Source organism: Anabas testudineus, chromosome 11 (genome assembly GCF_900324465.2).
Source record: "Anabas testudineus chromosome 11, fAnaTes1.2, whole genome shotgun sequence".
Classification (NCBI taxonomy): Eukaryota; Metazoa; Chordata; class Actinopteri; order Anabantiformes; family Anabantidae; genus Anabas; species Anabas testudineus.
In genome coordinates this window covers 9681440-9700312 of record NC_046620.1, presented here as the reverse complement: position 1 = coordinate 9700312, position 18873 = coordinate 9681440, and the positions used below count along the sequence as shown (strand labels likewise).

The 18873-nt window shown below is 40.3% G+C and overlaps 1 protein-coding gene across 4 annotated transcripts in view; it reads right to left on the bottom strand.

The window, feature by feature from the left end:
* The window catches only part of trps1 (trichorhinophalangeal syndrome I), a 99822-nt gene extending 81420 nt beyond the window's left edge, over positions 1–18402 (bottom strand). The window contains exon 1 of one of the 4 annotated variants that reach the window (XM_026347899.2): positions 17373–18402. The gene's annotated coding sequence lies outside the window, so the exon portion shown is untranslated. The remainder of the gene's footprint in view (positions 1–17372) is intronic. The other 3 variants (XM_026347900.2, XM_026347903.2, XM_026347901.2) reach the window with 3 other exon arrangements.
* Between the last annotated feature and the right edge of the window lie 471 nt (positions 18403–18873).

The window sequence follows — 18873 nt, the reverse complement described above, 5'->3', positions numbered from 1 at the left end:
ACCATCCATCCTATAAAAACCCACTCAACGAGGAACACCGAGCTCAAGGGAGTTTAATCCGCAGCCGTTACTTCTTTACAAGCGTATGTATACATACATATGTGGAAGAGAAGGGGCACGGTAGAAGTTGGCGCAGTCTAATGGCAACTAAAACACAATATACACAGTCAGCTAAAATACTTAAGCGTAGTGTTTTCCACTAAATTGGAGATTTTAAAAAAAGCAACTACTGTAATAACACCCTGAGAAATTAATTCGAATTACTAAACCATTACAGCCTGTGGTGGCGGCACCAACGTGACATCTCTCTTTGTCCACAGCTATTATTCGCTCTATTTCAATATTGATCGCTTTCTGAACAAAGCAGTCACACACGAGCAATTACCAGGTATTAATAAATAAAATTAACGATCGCATATCACGTTTCCAGTGACTGTAGCTGGCTGTTGCTGACAATTTATTTGGTCATTGTAGCGTTAAATGTCAGACTGTACAGTTCTCAGTTCCCCCTTTTGTTGCCCCAACCGCAAAAGTCACCCCACCCTCTCTGTCTGTACCACTCCTCTCTCTCTCTCTCTCTCTCGCTCTCTCTGCCACCCCTTCTTCTTTCCATCTGTCTCTCATACCACAAATCTAAATCTGAGTCTGTATTTAAACAAAGCCAATTTCCTTGGGTCAGTCTGACTAGTGTGTTTGTGTGTGTGTGTGTTTGTGTGTGTATCAGCAGTGGATAAGTCTATATTTGGAATTTGTTTTTGGTCACTTATAAAGACACTATTTTATCTTCTTTGCTATACTGACGCTGTGCATATGAAACGTTCTTGTCTTTCTTTGGACACGAGAGCATATTGATTTTGTGTTTCCACTAAAAGTTTCACTAAAGCCTTTTAATTAGATGCAGAAGAAGAGCTTCCACATCCCAGGATACCTGTTCCCGAGAGGCCCTGACCACTTCCACATGCAGTTTTAAAAGTTTGGTTTGGACTAGAGATAGAAAACTATCTGAAAGGTATATCTGTTATTTGAAAAGAAAAAAAAAGAAAAAGAGGTGGCTGGCATGAAAAGTAAAGCACATTATGAGTCATTCCTGAAATTATGAGTCATTTTAAAGATCCTCCCATCTTAGAACAGTAATGTTTTTCAGCATGTAAGTATGTTTTTCACAAAGTGGTTCATGATTTCCAGGTAGACATTTGAAACGAAACCATGAACCTAACCTTTATCAAAGTAATATTAAAGTATCCTTACTCAGAAATGACTATATCTTTTAGCAACTGCCCAGCTTAAAAGGACTAACGCACAAACACAGACAGACAAACACAACAGATGCACTTATACATTGTGATGTTCTCTTCAGGCTGCGAAATCCTAACTGTGAAATTACACGACACGCACGCACGCCCATGCGAGCACCCGCTCTTCCGGTTATTACATGACTGACCACATAATAGCATTAGCTATTAGGGCTGAAAGTAAAAACGTTCTCCCGAGAAACGAGGGCGACTTACTCATCAGTAGTAGTACTCACAACAGGAAAAGAAAAGGGAGGAAAAAAAAAGTTCTTTTTATTAAAGAGTGAGTGTGACTAAATATTTTCCCTGTGGAACTCTGACTCAGTCAAGCTGCTGCTTACTCATTTACTCAATCACTCGCTCGTCTTTTCCTGCTCCTCTGTTTTTCTCCTTATGCTTTTTCCTTTGCTTCTTCGCTCTGACTTATCTTTTTTCGTTTCACTCCGACTCTCGTTTGCGGCCCCGTTCCAGCTCCCATTTGCACATCTCGTGTCTTTAAACTCCCTGCCTCTTTGTCCCCTCCCTCCATCCCTCTCCCTCCTCCATCTCTCTGTCTTTCCCATCAATCCATCACAGAGCTCTCTTGTCATATTCATATGCTTCTTCTGTTTTTCCAACTGTCACTGTGGCTGAGAGCCCCTCCTCGCTCTCTCTCCACCACCACAGCCACCTCCCTGCGCTCCTACCCCCCTCTATGCATGTGTGTGGTCCGGTCCGACTATAGACCATTACATTGTCCCAGACAGGTTGGACTACGCCACTAGTCGGCAGATGAGGGGGGGGCTGGGGGAGGTGGAGAGAGGGGGTTCCTAGGGAATGTTTGTTTTTCTGTTTCCAATTTGGTCTAGCCCGAGGAACTCCACACTCCGCTCTGTCTCAAACACACCATTCATGACGGCCTGACGTACATGATTACACACAAATACCCACTCACTAACTCTCCCTCACTCGCTCGCACACACACACACACTTCCACTAAATACACACTGCACATGCACACTTGCGTCCGTGCACTCGCACCACTCGTGTTCATACCATGAAAACACAAACCCTTTAATTTATCTTTGTTCTCATATTTTATTGTTTTCTGATTTGTTATTGCTAATGCCGTTTCAAATGACATGGTGGTCAAACTAATTATGCTTGCTTCTGCCTTGTCTTTCAGTGATTCCCCCCCCCCTCTGTCCCCAGGAAACGATCGTCTTTGAAAGGCCTTTTTGATGTGTCTCACAGCATTTTTAGATGTTATGTAGACAGAGTAAAGCACCATGTTCCACCAATTTAAAGTACAGAGAGCACATTGTTTCATATTCTACTCAGCTGCTTCATCTGAAATGGATTATTTTAGTCCGTTTTGTTGTTTGGATTGCGTGTACCAAACACTGATCTTTGCGTGTACTAATTAAACTTTATCTTGTATCTGTACACACAGCGCTTGGGAAACAGACACATATCTGGGTGTTCTGTTTTTTTCCTGATGCCTATTGGTTTGTTTTTAGATGTCATGTAGACGGAGTTTATTCCACGTTCCAATCAATTTCACATTGGACAGGAAACCACGCACATATTCATGTGAGCATTTATTTTGATTGTTTGTAATTTCAATTCACAAACGGTGATGTTCAAGCGCTCTAAGACGTATTCAAGACAGATGGACCACTGCATAACATAAGCAGATGGGAGGGACTGGCACACACTTTCAAACTGTTTTTTTTTTGTATGTATAAAATAGTTGGTGTACCTTCAACCAATCACAACAGAGAAATTAAATATTTAGCTGTGCAGCCAAGCTCCATCTGCAAAGAACATAATCTCACTCATTCGTCGCCACATCTGAACAGAATTATTGTTTGGGGTGTGTCTGCTGCTGTGTTTCTGTTCCAAATACATTAAGCAGCTAGTGGTAATAAAAATAAAAATGCATTTGTATATCTTTGTTTTATTAAAAATTGTCGGGAAGTTCCTAATTAGCTTTAATTACTTATGTGGTTCAAATGCTAAAAATAGGTTGGTTTAATCCCCATTACGGCAGAACTGTGTTTGCTCTGGATACATAAATGGGCAGAAAAGTGTCTTTTCCTGTTGTTCATTCATCAAAGAAACACTGATGAAACTCTTTAACAGCAAAAAACAGGACAAAACAACAAGACAACGAGCTCTTTTAAACACACTCTGCAATAAAACCTCTAAAATCTTCCAAATATAAAACCTTCAATGAAGTTAAGCAGTCTACACACATTTGTGTCTCCGCCTCTGACTCTTGCTGCATCTCATATCTTGTTCATCTCAAAAGCTCTTGGTGTTGGCTGTTGTGATGTCATCTGTCAACCGTGTCTCCTAAATAATCTGTCTCTATACAAAGGCGAGGCACCTGCAAATAAAGCTAATGTGTTCATTTTCAGACAAGATCTCCAATCTTGCAGTGCATGTTACATACAGGCTACAGGTTACTAAACTTTTAGGGTTGTTAAGACTCTAGCAGCACTTGAAAAAAAGCGTATAAGTTAACGGTGACTTTGGACACAACATGTTTATTTCATTTTAAACTTAACCACAATCTTTACACAACCTTAAAGCTAAGTAACTTGCAGAAACTACAGGCTATATACATCTCTAGGTGTGGCCTTCATATTTTATTGAATCACCGCATGCCAGTCACCACACTCAACCTCACATGCCTCCCGGGAGAAAAATCAAGTTGCGTTCAGGTAACGTAGTAACATTATTTGGATAAGTAATAGTTTTAATACTGAGAAATTATAATGTCTTATTGGCTTATTAGAATTCCTCCCTACATTAATAAAATCTACTTTTATTATGCTGCCCCTCCAACATGATATAGATGCCAATTGAAGTTTTCTGGTGGATAGATTGATGGATAATACGGTGGAGGACACATAAAACACCACTTTGAGCAGTTGAATAGAAGCTGATGCATTCTGCTGATGTGTGTCGTGTGTGTAAAGAATTTGTCAATTCATTGTTTAGTTGATTGTTGATCACTAATAATTAATAATTAATCATCTTTAAGTTGTTTTACAAGGAGAACTTTTAACATTACACTAGTCCTAACTTCACCAGTGTCCTTTTAGATAGTGAACTGAAAAGTGAAACTGAATTAATCAAAAAACAATTAACAGCTTAACTGATGAGAAACGAAGTTAACAGATGCACAAGGTAAGAGATGTTCTGTGGTTAAGTGTGAATTTAAAAGCATCAAAGAGCATAATCCCAACTCACCTTTGGCATAAACTGAACTTGTATCTCGTGCACTGTCTACATACACGATTTGCTTGTGTGTCTTGCAAAGTTGCTCCACCTCTAAAATAAGACAAAACTGCATTGTCACGAGAGAGGATCCTGCCAGTGATTTCACTCTCTTGTGAACATCAATCACAAACCTTGATGAACCAGATCTTTCAGCTGTTGAGGTCAAAGCTGAGGGAGTGGTTTGTCTATTCATTACTGTAAGAAACGCCCAGAGCTTTCAAGTTTTGCTGTGACACAGACACACGTGCAAGTTACTAACACGCTGCCACTTCCCTATAATCGTTATGTTCCTCTTAGCGCTTCTTAGTGCCTAAATAAACAATCAGGGGAATGACAGCAGTCTACTTTTTCCTGTGGGATGTGAAAATTGGCCTAATATTAGAAGTACAGGATGTAAAGGGCGAGAGGTTGCTGAAAATGCAGCCAGTGGTTTTGAAATGGTGACTTGTAGTAGATGTGATAGAAGCGAAAAAGAGTGAAAGCCAGGACTCAAATAACATCTCTTTACTATTTACCATTTGCCACCAGTACCCTTAACAACGTGGGAAACATATTTTTGCTGTCACATTTATAGAAATCTGTTCAAAATGAGAACATAAAAGTGTACCTTTAAAACTGGTAGTTTGAAAAAGCTTAGCAGAGGGCACAACTTACCAACTACAGCCAACACGGCCTCTGCATTTGCCTGGTGGATGGTTTTAATGTCCCACCTTGATGTACGATAGTAGCGGGAAACTGGGAGCTGCATAAATCAACACAGGACTGTTGATTTTGACCTTGGTCTCCACAGCCAAGACTCTCATACATCAAAAATAATGGAGAACAAAATCTGCTTCAGTGGTAGTTGTAGGCGTAATGGAAGGAACTAGTAGCTGCATAAATCAACATGTTGATTGTTGATTCTTGCCTAGCTGTCTTTTCCCCCAAAATACGGAAAACAAACTATAATTCTGCCAGACACACACACACATATACACACACACACACACACACACCTCACCCGCCTGCCCAAGTCTGCCAGACACATCTGATGATTTTAAACACACATACAAATACCCGTGTGCACACACTCTTTCTGGGAATGCTCAAACATTACATCAGTCACACACATCCACAGACAGAAACAGGCTGATACACTAGGCCGTGCACACACTGTTACAGTTACACACATCTCTCTGTCATGTATAGACGCGCACACGCACACACACGCAGAAACATATGCACACACACTTTCCACTCCTGGAGAATCATACGTTTCCTGCGAGCGGCCAGCCCGACAGGGAAAATGTCTGGACAAGCTGCACACATACACACGTATGCGTACCGACACACAGCGGAACATTTTCAACCCACAATGTTGACTTTATATTCCCTTCCAGAGCCCTTCTATCTGCAAGCTGGCCAAGTGAAGCAGCGCTTCCCTGTTCAACACTATCGGGAAGCAAGCCTGGGAGGTTTCGGGGGGCCTCGGTGATGTCAATGCAGGGCTGGGCTCCATTCAGAAACTGGACTTTAATCAAAATTCAAATCCAAATATGATCATACTATCACAGTGAGTCACTGCAATTTCTTTAATGCAGAAATTTCCCAGCAATGAAAACACACTAATATTTCTCAGTGCTGCAAACAAAGATACTTTCAGCGACTAAGAGGTATTAACTTTCCTTTGATTTGATTTCTTCTATAAAGCTGGAAAACTGATCTTGTGACTGATGCCCAAACATCTTACGCTGTGGCTGCAGCGAGCAATGGTCCCTACGATGGCTGAATTGCAAAGAGACAGATGGATCATCATTCCATACATAGTCTAGATTCATATTTCACACAAAAAAACATTTTTTTTTAAGAACGCTGGCAGGATTTTCTTTTTCTTTTTAGCACTGAGGGGACAGTTGTGAGACACAGTTTGGACATAACATATTAAATCATCACATACAAGGCAGCACATGTTATTACAGCTACACACTATTAAAATATTACACTGCAGATATAAATGATCCTGTCTCTCAGGTTTGAGCTCCGGTTAATGTGCAAACAGAATCTGTTCTCCAGATTTTGGTGGTATCCATTAACGACTGTAATGTCCATTGCTAAATTGCTGTTATTCAACAGATCACATTTACATGTCGCCCTGTGCTGGGTTTTAACAACACTGCGGTGCCCCAAACACTTGTGTTCTACTTTTCCAACCACTGATGCTAACTCATCTGCTAAGGTCTGTCACTTCTCACTCCACATGCCGTTTTTCTTCCCTCTCTCTTCTTTCCATTTTGCCTTCTCTCCAATCTCCTGATTTTTCGTCTATAAAACTGAATGCTGTCGAAACTTTTCTCATCTTCAGGACTCTTTGAGTCACCTTTGTTTCATAACTGCATACATATAGTCTGTGGGAAGTTGGGCCGTGGTGCAATATTACTGGAATACATGCTGAATATATTTGAAAAACAACAAAATAAGCACTTATCTTATCCTTCAAGACATGAGTCTGATTTTAAAGCTGCTTTGAGTAGCAGGCCAGATAAATCCTGAGTATTTTGCTGCTTCACATCTTATAATCCTGCAGATATTTTTAATATTTGAAAAACAAAACATGCGGCAGCCTTGCCTTTTTTTTTTTCTTTTTTTTTCTTATCAGACAGCACTTTTACTTTTATTTAGTCAAAACAAATAAAGTGCACCTCAATTATTAGAAAGCACCTTCTTACATATATAAAAACTGTGGATTGCCAAGCAAATACAGACGGTCACTAAACTTGCGTTTATATAATCTATGGAAATATAATCTGATCATTTAACTCACTTCCTGACTTGTCTGAAAGAACAAGACAAAGAGCGAAATAAACAGTGCGAGAGAAAGTTAGAGGGGTTCTTACAGCTAGGTGAAATGAGCCTCTAAAGAAAAGGGAGAACAACTTGTGTGTGAAGCACTAAAAAGCCTAAAAGCCATGTTGCAGGACAAATACCAGGCACCCCGCTGTGCTATTCCACCCACTGCAACACACACACACACACACACACACACACACACACAAGCACACTGACACACACAGGCCGTAAGTAAATTTAACTGTCAGCCGTAAAGTTTTCAACTATAGCAAGTGATCTTTTGCCCCCTTTTCTCTCCTTACTTTTCCTCCTCCCACGGCTGCGTCCATGCAAATGAGTTCCTCATCTGTCCATCCATCCTTTCTACCACTTTATTTCCTAACGTTCCACTAAAATGCAAAGGAAATCCGTAGTATTAGACACTCAGTTCAACTTTACTCATCCCTATCACAGCCCTACTTCATTAACTTTCCTTATCCTTTATCTTGCGTCCTGTGTCATATGTTAATCCGTCTCCCTCTCTCGCCTCTTCTCCGACATCCCCTCCCCCACCCATATACTTTTTCCTCATCTTCTCCCTACTACCTCCTAGGAACTACCCTTTCCTTTTCCTTCTTGTTCTCTCATTCTTCCTTAACCCCCCCCCCCCCCACACACACACACACACACACACACACCAGCCCACACTTCTGACTATGGGCCTCTGACACCCATCTTCTCATCTCCCCCCACAGTAGTCTCAAAGACCCCCAGATGTGTGCCCCCTTAATTTCCATTTCAAAAAAAAAAAAAAAACACCTCCCTCCCTCCATCCATCCATGCATCCACTTTTTTTTCCACACACAGCAGACATATCAAAAACACACCGCTACAAATAGACATACACACTTTATCAAGCAGACTTTCTCCTTTTTCCGTGATCAGCACTCAAAAACGTTCTGACCGTGAATATGACTTATCTGATCCTTTCATTTAATCGTTTTCCTTGTGCTGGACTGAACGCAATCTGTTATGGGCAGAAGCAATAGAGTTCCCCTTTCAGTGAGAGTCTTTAAAACAACCTGACCATCAAATATAACAAATATCTATAGTTTTCAAATGTTGATTCAGGAGCAAAAGATGTTTCTTGACCACGTTTGCTTTTTTTGTTTTGCCAGTCAACATTGCTGAAAGAGAAGAACAAGGACGTCTGGACTGAATCAAATGGTCAGCTCTCCATAAGCCATTAAAAGCAGTAAAATGTTTATGACCCACATGCTATATACGCAAGAACCAGTAGTATATTTGTACTATATCAGAGTCTCGTGTAAACAAACTGGAGCTAGCAGAAGGATATGACGGTGATGTTATTATAGGCTACAGTTGGTCATAATGGCTACCTCAGGCTGCTATATATTGTATATGGTTTTGTTTTCGATCAGAGATAAACATCAATGAGTTGACTGAAATTAGGCTGAGCATCCTCATCCATCAGAGGTTAACGTGTTGCCTCGATGACTACTATTCGAAGCAAGTTTAACAGGAGTTTAGAGACATTATACGCACTTTATTTATATATATATATATATATATATTTTTTTTTTTTTTTTTTACCTAAAGTTATTCTCTAACAAATGATAGGTGACATGTTTAGTAAATGAATTTCTGCCTTTAAGGAATCCTTTTTCTGCATTGTCTTGTTTTGTCATATAAACAATTGAATAAAAACTCAGTTTATGCCAGAAAATATTGAAATTTGAAAAGCTGTGATTTGTTTCTTGGATTATATTATATATTATTTAAAACAGGTGTGTCCAGATAGGGCTACCTATTAATTTCTGTTCATTACTAGCAAAACTCTAAATAAGAATAAGATTGATAGTAAGATGCTGCCTCTGTCTCTAAATGTGTCTTTAAATTCCCAAACAATCTAAACAAGTCAAATGCCTTACATACGAATATCCTATACACCAGGACAAGAGGCTACACCTTTAAAAGCTGATATAAGCACTCCTAACTGCTGTAAGCGAAGATGAATCCCTGCTTCCTTTAAAGTTTATGTAGTTTGAAGCGAAGCCCTGAGGGCTTCAGCTCTAACTGTCTGCAGGGCTGTACCCTCTAAAGCCCAAAGCTGCTACTGCAGGATTATTTAGCAGCATCAGTAAAATAATCCTGCAGAGAACAGGTGAGACAGTTAGCTCCAACTAATGTATTACATCGGCTCTTTCCGATTTGGGCAGAAATGTCAAGCCAGACCAGAGAGCTGGAAGGGTGTCATATCGCCCTTTGCTTTCCTCCCGCTGTCTCTGTGTTATGGAGCTGCAAGACAGGGTTACACGAATAGAATAACACAATGGGTCAGACTGGCCATTCATCCGTTACAGATAGTAGATACATGATTCATCTTTATTTCAGTGTTTATTCAACAGCCAACACAGACAAATGGACACATAAAAAACTGCTCAAAGGCTAGTCTGGCTATCCTTTTAACGGAAAAAAAAGAGAAGAACGTACATGTAAGTCATCTAAATCATAGCTTTAATTTGACAGGACGCCGTAAAAAGTCTGCACCTTATTCTTATTATACAGACACACAAACACACAGATGAAGGCTCACATGTGCATGCGTAAAGAGTTAGGACAAAGACTACTTTGAAAAGTTACTCAGCCACCAGATGTTTTAGCCAGATCCCAGACTACAATACTAATAAGGGGTTGTACGTGCATGTGTAAGAGCACGTTGGTTTAAAAGCGGCAAATACGAGTCCCCAACCTCGGCAGGTATACAGTAATAACAGTGCTGCAGATACGCTTTCAGGTATGAAACAAAGTGCTTCATGTTCACACTCTATTGTGCACACGCAAACACATTTATATTGAAAACAAAGATCTACATATAAAGTATTTTTGATAGTATAGTTGACAGGTTTCATATTGTGTGCACCTATATTGGAGCGTTTTGCACAGTCACACATCCAATCTAGAGGTGTTAGATAGAGGTAATGTGTGACTACAAGAGAAGAACTGGGGAAAAGTGTGCAATGGAAGAAAAGTCAGAGTCACAAACAAACCTCAGTGCGCATTTACACTTAACGGCAATCTCTGAGAAGTAAATTAAGCACTGTGACGGTGGTAACGGTGATATCGAACGCCAACTGTCTTTCTTGTCTTGCAGTACAGTGAGAATCAGACACTGAGAGAGATAAAGAGATAAAGAAATAGAAAGAGAGAAGGTGGCACCTAAAGAGAAAAAGGAAAAAGTGAAACAGACAGAAAGCAACAAATTCATCAGAAAAGAAATCTAAGGGTGTGTATGTGTGAATGCAGGCTCTTGGTTTGACTGCTGACAGAGCAGACAGTTAACCTTCAGTACAGAAATAAACAATCAGTGAGTCAATTCAATCATAACCGAGCAAGCGAATGAGACAGATTTGACCTCAACAGAGAGATAAGTGCTGATAGACTGTTACAACAACTGATAATCATCTATCAACAATGCTCAAGTGTCTGGAAATGAATGTTCTCCAGTTCTGCACTGCTGAAAGTGTAACCATGAGAAGCAGTGCAGTTCTAAATTTACTTAGATATGCATTAATGAAATACATTGAACTACAGTGGCTTGTAATTACCTGCGAACAGATAACAACCACAAAAAACAACATGTAGAGACCCAAAGGGAAACCCAGATTTGGCCTGTTAGTGACTTAACTAAATGCTGATGTTAAATAAAACCCAGTTATTTCACCCTTCATCTGTTGTGCACATGAAACGCTGTTAATAGAATACAAATCTTCAACCTGTTAGAAAAGTGGAAAATTCTTGATATAACAGTTCCCTGCAATGAAACAACAGGTGACTGTGTTGATCCACAGAGGGTAATCCTCCTACTTGCGTAAAATGAAAACCATTTAATTAAATTCAAAATCAATCGTCTGTGTTCTGTGTCACTTTGTAGTGAGACAACTTCTACCCAAGAAACTCGATAAAAAAAAAAAAGAAAGAAAGAAAAGAAAAACCCGCCACCTCTACTCGAGAGAAGTCTCGCTGAATTAAGCATACAGTACTTGAGGAAAATGGTTCAGTACTCTCTCCATCTGCGTGTTGCACAGCCCTTTCAGCCTCAGCACAAAGAAGCGTACAACATAAATCATATTCAAATTCATGCCACTTATGCCACTGTCACATTTTCCATAGCTAATTTCGCTGTCTGTCTGCTGGGTGCTGTGTGAAAACTGTAAGAAATTACAGATGGAGTCGCACTCATGGGAACAAAACACAAATGTACCCATGACACCACAAGTTTAAATGCACTTTTACAGCGTGTAGCACATGTCACAGTCGCTCTGTAATTTCTGCTTCATCTCGTCACTGTGCTGTCTGATAAACAACCACAAACACAGTTTAAAAAAAAAAAAAAAGTAAAAAAAACATGTGTCTCTATATTATATTGCATTTCTTAATACAAGCATTAAAGATTTTAATCCACATGTGAAACTAATGGCTAAAAGTGCTATGAAGATACAAATGTGACTAAGAGTAAATTAGATGTGGCTTTTCCTGAAGGAAGCAGAATATGCTGTGGCTCTTTACTGACAAGTTATATAAGTTATTTAAAAATTTTTATAAATAATAACACATCTACGATGTACCTATGGGGTCCCAGCGTGACAGCTCCAAGTATTTTTAATCCACTCGACTTGCTACAATCTCATAAAATGACAGTGCTATGAGGAAAACCAATATTGGATCTCATTCAAATTCATTATGCAGGGATTAAAAATTTAAAAAGGCCAATTCAACAATAATTCACCTCAATTGCAAAATTGATTCTCTTTTAATGATTTTCGCTTCAGGTTTTTGGCTCAATATATATTGTCACAATTTATTGTAATTGGACTTTACCTTGTAATGTGGAGCCCCATTTTCAAATGTAAAACCATTTAGATGGAGATTTTATAGACTATTATCACAACAAGACCTACAATGATGGTGGACAATGTAAATTTAAACTCACTTTAACTTTTAATGCCCCATTAGAATGTAAATAGGCTGTTGAACTATACTTATAGGGCCTCAATGCAAAACCAGTCACAACTATGTGAGCTTATAACGCCAAATTAAAACAAATAAAACAGAGCTTCTGTGACCAAATTCTCGGTCTTCTTTGTGTCAACTGACAACTACTGCGTCACTGCCTGCTTTATGGGAAAACTACATTTCTTTCGTAATGGCATGCAGTAAAGTCATTTACATTTAAGCTTTTTTTTTTTGTTTTTCTTTGTTTCCTTTAAAAAAAAGTCACACCTGGAGTACGCCCAGAGAAACTCAAAGCCACATAACATTTAGGACTTGCAGAGTTGCAGTATGATTAAAACATGAAGTCAAAACTGTCCAATACTTGGAACATACACAGAAACCTACTGTGTATCAAATGTGTCAAAATAGTATCATAAAACTGTATTCTTACAATGGAAACAGAAATGAATTTGCTCATGATTGAGCAAATGAGCACTGATTCGCTTTCTGCCTGGAACATGATTTATATGAAAGTTAATTGAACACAGCATTGGAGCAAAGCCCTTACTGAGTTTTACACAAGGTCAAAACTCACATGAACAGTGATTGATAACTGAACGTCTGAGCGCACAGGAAGCATCAGCATGATAAGTACACAGCTGAGTCAAAGCAGTCAGAACTCATAACACCATCACATAACAAGCCAGCAGGTTTCCCAGACATGTGAGCTTTCAATAACTCGCAGAGGAGCCCGAAGTTGTGTTAAATGAAAATGAAGATGGTTTCCAAATCAATCTGATAACATAAAATACAGCATGGGCCCATTTACAAACAATTTAGGGATTTGATGGATACTCATACACAGTAATTTACGAGGAACAATGAGATATTGTGGTGTTTGAATAAAACAACCTTTTGCTAACAGGGGATTCTCTATAACCACAAGACTATACTGCTGCCTGCGACGCCACTCTCTACTGGTAAATGGTTCAATCCACTCAACCACCACTTTATCAGTCTCCAATTTTATCGTGACACTTACATTATTTACTCTGAGATCAAAAGAAGAAAAATTAATTTAGGTTTAGTTCAAAAACTGAGAGGAGAACCATCTCATCCTAAACCAAGACCATGTGCTCGTTATCTGAAGCGGGCCATCTAAAAGCCAGACTTAAAAGTCTGAACAGGACCAAAGGCTTTAGAGACAAACTCAAACCTAAACAAGGCTGCAGAAACCACAGGCACAGAGTGGGGATGGCATCTGGGGCATTTAGCAGACACTCTCCTCCAGACTGACTTCCAGTAACACGAGAAGAAGCTCGAATCTCTGTCCCGTTGATGTAACAAGCAGCTAATATAAAGCAATGAAAGAGCCCAAACTAAATGTCCCGACAGTAAAATAAGTTAAAACTATTGTGTCCTTGGGATATGATCAAAACAATAGACTGGGTAATAAAGAAGTGCTAGCTACAGAACTATGAGAGGGAGCCAGAAGCCTTGCAAAAAGTTTTTTTTCTTTAAATAAACTGTCCATGACAAATGGATGTTTTTCTTTATCTGAACTGCAAGCATGGCTGAGATGAATAATGGCTGATTGCTCTAATAGATGCTATCGTTGCCTGCTTATTGGAAGCAGTGAGAGTCAAAAGGGTTCACATCCATAAATAAATGGGATTAGAAATTAGAAATGCATATGACTCTTGCATTCACATAAATAAAAACTACTTTAAATGCTTTCTGTTTTCATTCAATCAACTTCCAGCCTCATCTGCAGTGGTCAACAGGGCTGGGAAGGAGATTACTGAGCATGTTACCGTGCCATGTACCCACAGAATACCAGTTCAGCAGACATCAATTAGCCAGGATAAACTAAAAATTATCATCCTTCAGTAGTCTGTGTCATTTATTCTAACAAGATGAACAGGGAGCTGCGAGAGAGGACGCACATCAGCCTCTGTCCCAAAGAGCCGGACGGCAGCAACTGAGCGGAGGGAGCTGAGCTTCCAGCAGAAATTATTACATGCATTCCCTTTACCAGTGGTAGATTTTAGCAGATAATGTAAGGCAAATAAAATGCCACATCACGCCCAAAACCTCTGCTCTGCCGTTATGCCATGCATAAGTGGAAAAGCAGAGGTTTGGCCAAAGCCAAACATACTTGAAACAACTCTACAAACCTTTTGTGTGTGTGTGTGAGTTTCTTATTTCGAGTAGGTGCAATTATTGATTGTACTTTATAAAATTACAGTCCCACAAAGTTTCTACAAATTCTGAACCCACCTTTTTGCAAAAGTGTCTCTGTTCCAATCTTTATTTTCCAGGAATGTTAATAAGCAAAAAGCAAACTATCTGACAGATTTCAACGATGCTTACAGCAGTTAAAAACTTTTAATGAAAGTGTTCTGCAGCTAAAGCCCCTTTATCACACTGAGACGGCAAAATCAATCACACATCCAACTATGAAATCACTACAACTTCCCCCCAAATAAGCTCAAATAAGCTTGAACTAAGTTAAACTCTCGACTTAAACTACATCTCTTTTTTTTTCCCCCTTATAACACAGCACACTACTTTGAAACGACCAAAGACAAATGCATGGCAGCCCACAAAATCCCTACAGTTGTTCCTCATGTCTTACAAAACATCAAACCGTCAATAAAACACAGGAGATACATTCCAGCTAGTTGAACGGGACATTTCTGACTTCCCTCGCTCCATGTGTTATCTCTCTCCCTCTCTCTCTCTCACTCTCTGTCTCTCTTTCAAAACTTTCTCTCTTCCCGGTTCCACCACAGAGAGTCTTCACATATTGCAGCCATATGAGTAAGCCATGGCCGTCTCCAAGCTCATACAGACACACACACACACACACAGGAAAAAGTGCTGTGCTCTCTCCCACTCTGTCTCACACACACATACGGGAAAGAGTTTTACAAGCAGAGGTTCTCTTTAGGAAGTCGTCAACTGTTTTGACGTTTAATAGCAGCTACGAACAAGGCCATAAGATACAGTAATATCCAGTGTCTGGAAAGAGGAAAACTTTAGTTATAAGTAATAGAGCTGGAGTGATACATAACCAGCTATCAAATGTTTTACTAATTTTATAGACACTTGTTAAAAGTTGTAAAAAGGTCTATTATGTGCATATCTTCATGGTCATAAGTTGGACGTGGAACCGGTTTGAGTTAAAAGCGAGTACACACGAGTGGAAGTGTGTGGAAACAAGGGGAGCGCATAAAACAGACATGACAGGACAGTAAAGTGCTGTCTACAACTTTTCTGAATTAAAAAGTTAATGCCCGTCTGAGAGGCACTTGATCCTGATTAACAGACCGCTTTGCAACTGCCAGGCTGATACGATCTGTGCGAGATAACAAAAATGATTTTGCGTGCAAAGCGCTGGAAAAACAAATACTGAAAGGCTGTTAGAAAAAGTTGCACATGAAACTGCGCAGCACATAAATGCGAAGGATCCAGAGAAATATTCAAAAGCGGTAGCTCGACTGAACCTTGACAGCGTTTTTGGTGATTTTGTGACGCCTTATCACAAAAGTAACAAACTGAATAATCTTGCAGAAGACGTGTGGCTGTCAATCCCGTCTGTGCTGCATGTACAAAACAGTAAAGCAGTAAAGAGTGAGATCTAATGCTTGGAAAAGTGCAGCGTAAACTGAACTTTAAAACTCCTATAAATCATTTTGTTCATTTGGATTTTTACTCTTCTATAAACTGAACAGAAACCTTTATGAATTTCTCCTGCTGCTGCAGCTGAGGATGCAAAAAGTTGTCAGAGAAGTTGTCGGAGAAAAAAAAAACCAAAAAAAACAAGGAAATATTAAAAGGCAGAACTTAAAGTGCGTTTTTGAGATATTAAACGAATACTTAAGATAAAGACGTAGCTTTATATTTAAAGTTTTACCACTCCACGCAGCTATCCAATGAATACATGAATTTGTTATTCACCTAATACGATTCAACGTGTCATGGTTTTTATAAAACCAAGTGTGATCAAGTGTCTGAGTGAAGTTTCACAGGCCTGCTCTGATTCTTTTTTTTTTTTTGTAATGACTGAGGTTATCTGCTGAATAAAAGTCGCTCCACACATAAGCAGTTCTTTTGGGGGGGGGGGGCCAGGATTGGAAAACTGTGAGGGGGACTATGTACAAAGCTTCCTTGCAGTGTGTGCCTCATTGTGCTGCCTTCACATACTCTGCTCTCCCCACAGAGTTGTCATGCCTACCCCGGCTCCCTTATCTCAAAGGAACATCACAGTTTCTTACGACAGAGGGTGGTGGTGCTGAGTGGGGGGGACTTTTTTTTTTTTTTTTTTTTTTTTTTTTAAAGTTGAGTGGAAATGCAACTCAGGCCTTTCCCGGCATCACTCATGAAAAGTTCAACTCATCCAACAACAACAACAACAACAACAACAACATGAAAATGCGCCATATCCGAGCTCATGAGTGCTTGTTTATCTCTGACGCTGATAACAGAGGATGTCTGGGGATGTTTTACGACATCCACCATGCGCTCTCCAGCTTCCTAACAGCGACAGAGGGGCAAAAAATAAAACAAAAACAGCGCCATAATCGGCTGGAAACCACTTGGTAGCTCCTCTCTATGCGCCACTTTCCCCACTTTAAGCCTAATAAACTATAAAAGTGTTGATCATTCAACATAAACCTCTTCCTCTCTCTCTCTCTCTCTCTCTCTCTCTCTCCCCACGCCGTGCGTCACTCGCAGGGACCAAGAAATGTGAACTTGAGCACCAAGTTTGCACGAATAGTGAACATGTAAATAAAAAAAAGTTATCAATGAAATGAAGAGCAGTGAAGGCAACACGCACACAGAGCGGCTACAGGAGGGCTCAAAACCCCTTCAGGGTCACCGGCGTCTGCGGCAACTCCCGTCAGGATGCCGCTCGTCGCGAATTAAAGTGGAAAACGAGAAGGAGAAGAAACCCCCCCAAAAAAACTTAGAGAAAACACAAACCTACTTCAGGCGACTAAGTCACTCCACGTCTCCTGGCTGCCGGGCTTCAAACTCCGCGTTAAATCAGAGCAGTAGCCGTCCCCCCCAGCAGCAGCAGCAGCAGCAGCGGCAGCAGCAGCACCCCCACTTTGTATTAGTGTGGCGTTTGGGTGTCCTGAGCTAAATGTGAATTGCCATGTGAATTGAAAGCGGGTGCTGCTCTTTTTTCCTCCCTCTCATTCAGCAGATCCCCTCTTTTCCTCAGGCCGTTAGTTACATAAGACGCAAACCGACTGCTGGCCGTCGTAAAACTCCCAGCAGCTAACAGAGCACTGTTTCGTCTCCTAAACGCACCACGCATACCCCCGGCTTCCTCATAAGACGAACCCATTTCATCTTCCCACTTGTCCGGTTCATGCATTTCGCCATCTCCAACTCCGGCCGATACGTTTTCTCCTTTCTTCTTCTCCTTTTTGTTTTGTTTTTTGTTTTTTTTTACAAAGCCTCTGCACCACCTACCACAGACGGCTGTAGACCATGCATGGTGCTGCTGTGCCTTCGTGTTTGCCTGTGTTTCTATCGGTGCTGCTTACCTGTTGATCAGAATAAGCATTAGCCTCTGTCCTCTCTCTCTCTCTCTGTCAGCAGCCTGTTAAGATGGTGGATGGCTGGCTGGATGGCTGCTTCGTCTCTTTGTGGGGTGTTTTTTTTTTTTTTTTTTTTTTTGTTTGTTGATGATGTCGGACGGGGTGACTGTATCTTGGCTGTCTCTCTTTCTTGGTTTGTTTTTTTTTCTTTCTTGGGTCTGAGAGGGAGAGCAGCACATTAAACTAGGCTAATGCCGACTGATTAGTGAGTTTGTTTGGCTCTGCTGCGGCTATATTCCGATAGTACAGTATATTACTCAGCTGCACAGAGCCCGGATTTGCTGGTCACAGCAAACCAAAGCAGAACAGCTCGTTATCTGTTTTTTTTTTAATAAATGCATATATATATTTATATTGGTTGTTGTTCAGACTAGTGTCCTCGCCGTGCTGTGACAGGACCTCTCCGCCTGTCTCTCTGTAGGCTGTGATCATTACGTCAGAGGAGGAAGACACAGCAGCTCTATTAATATCAAGACGGCACCCGAAGAGCGACTCTTAAAGCGACACACACGCTTATTAACCAAACCACGAACCTTTAAAAGCATCTGCAGCAGCCCTGAGTGACACGCACGCACTCAGTCTGGCTATTAAACCCATCCCCCAAAAAAAATCAATTAATGAATTAATTAAATGAGCATTAACTCCTGAAGGTGATGAGCGACTCAGTGATCTCACTAATAATAAACTGATTCTTAAAGTGACACACACACACACACACACACACACACACTCGCAATCTCTCGTTTAAATCAAGAGAAGTGAGATGAAATCATGCACTTTCAAGTGACTTCTATCTCAGCATCATCTCAATACATTATTAATAAACCAAACCACCACTGATTGACAAAATCAAGAGAGCTGCTAATACTGAAACT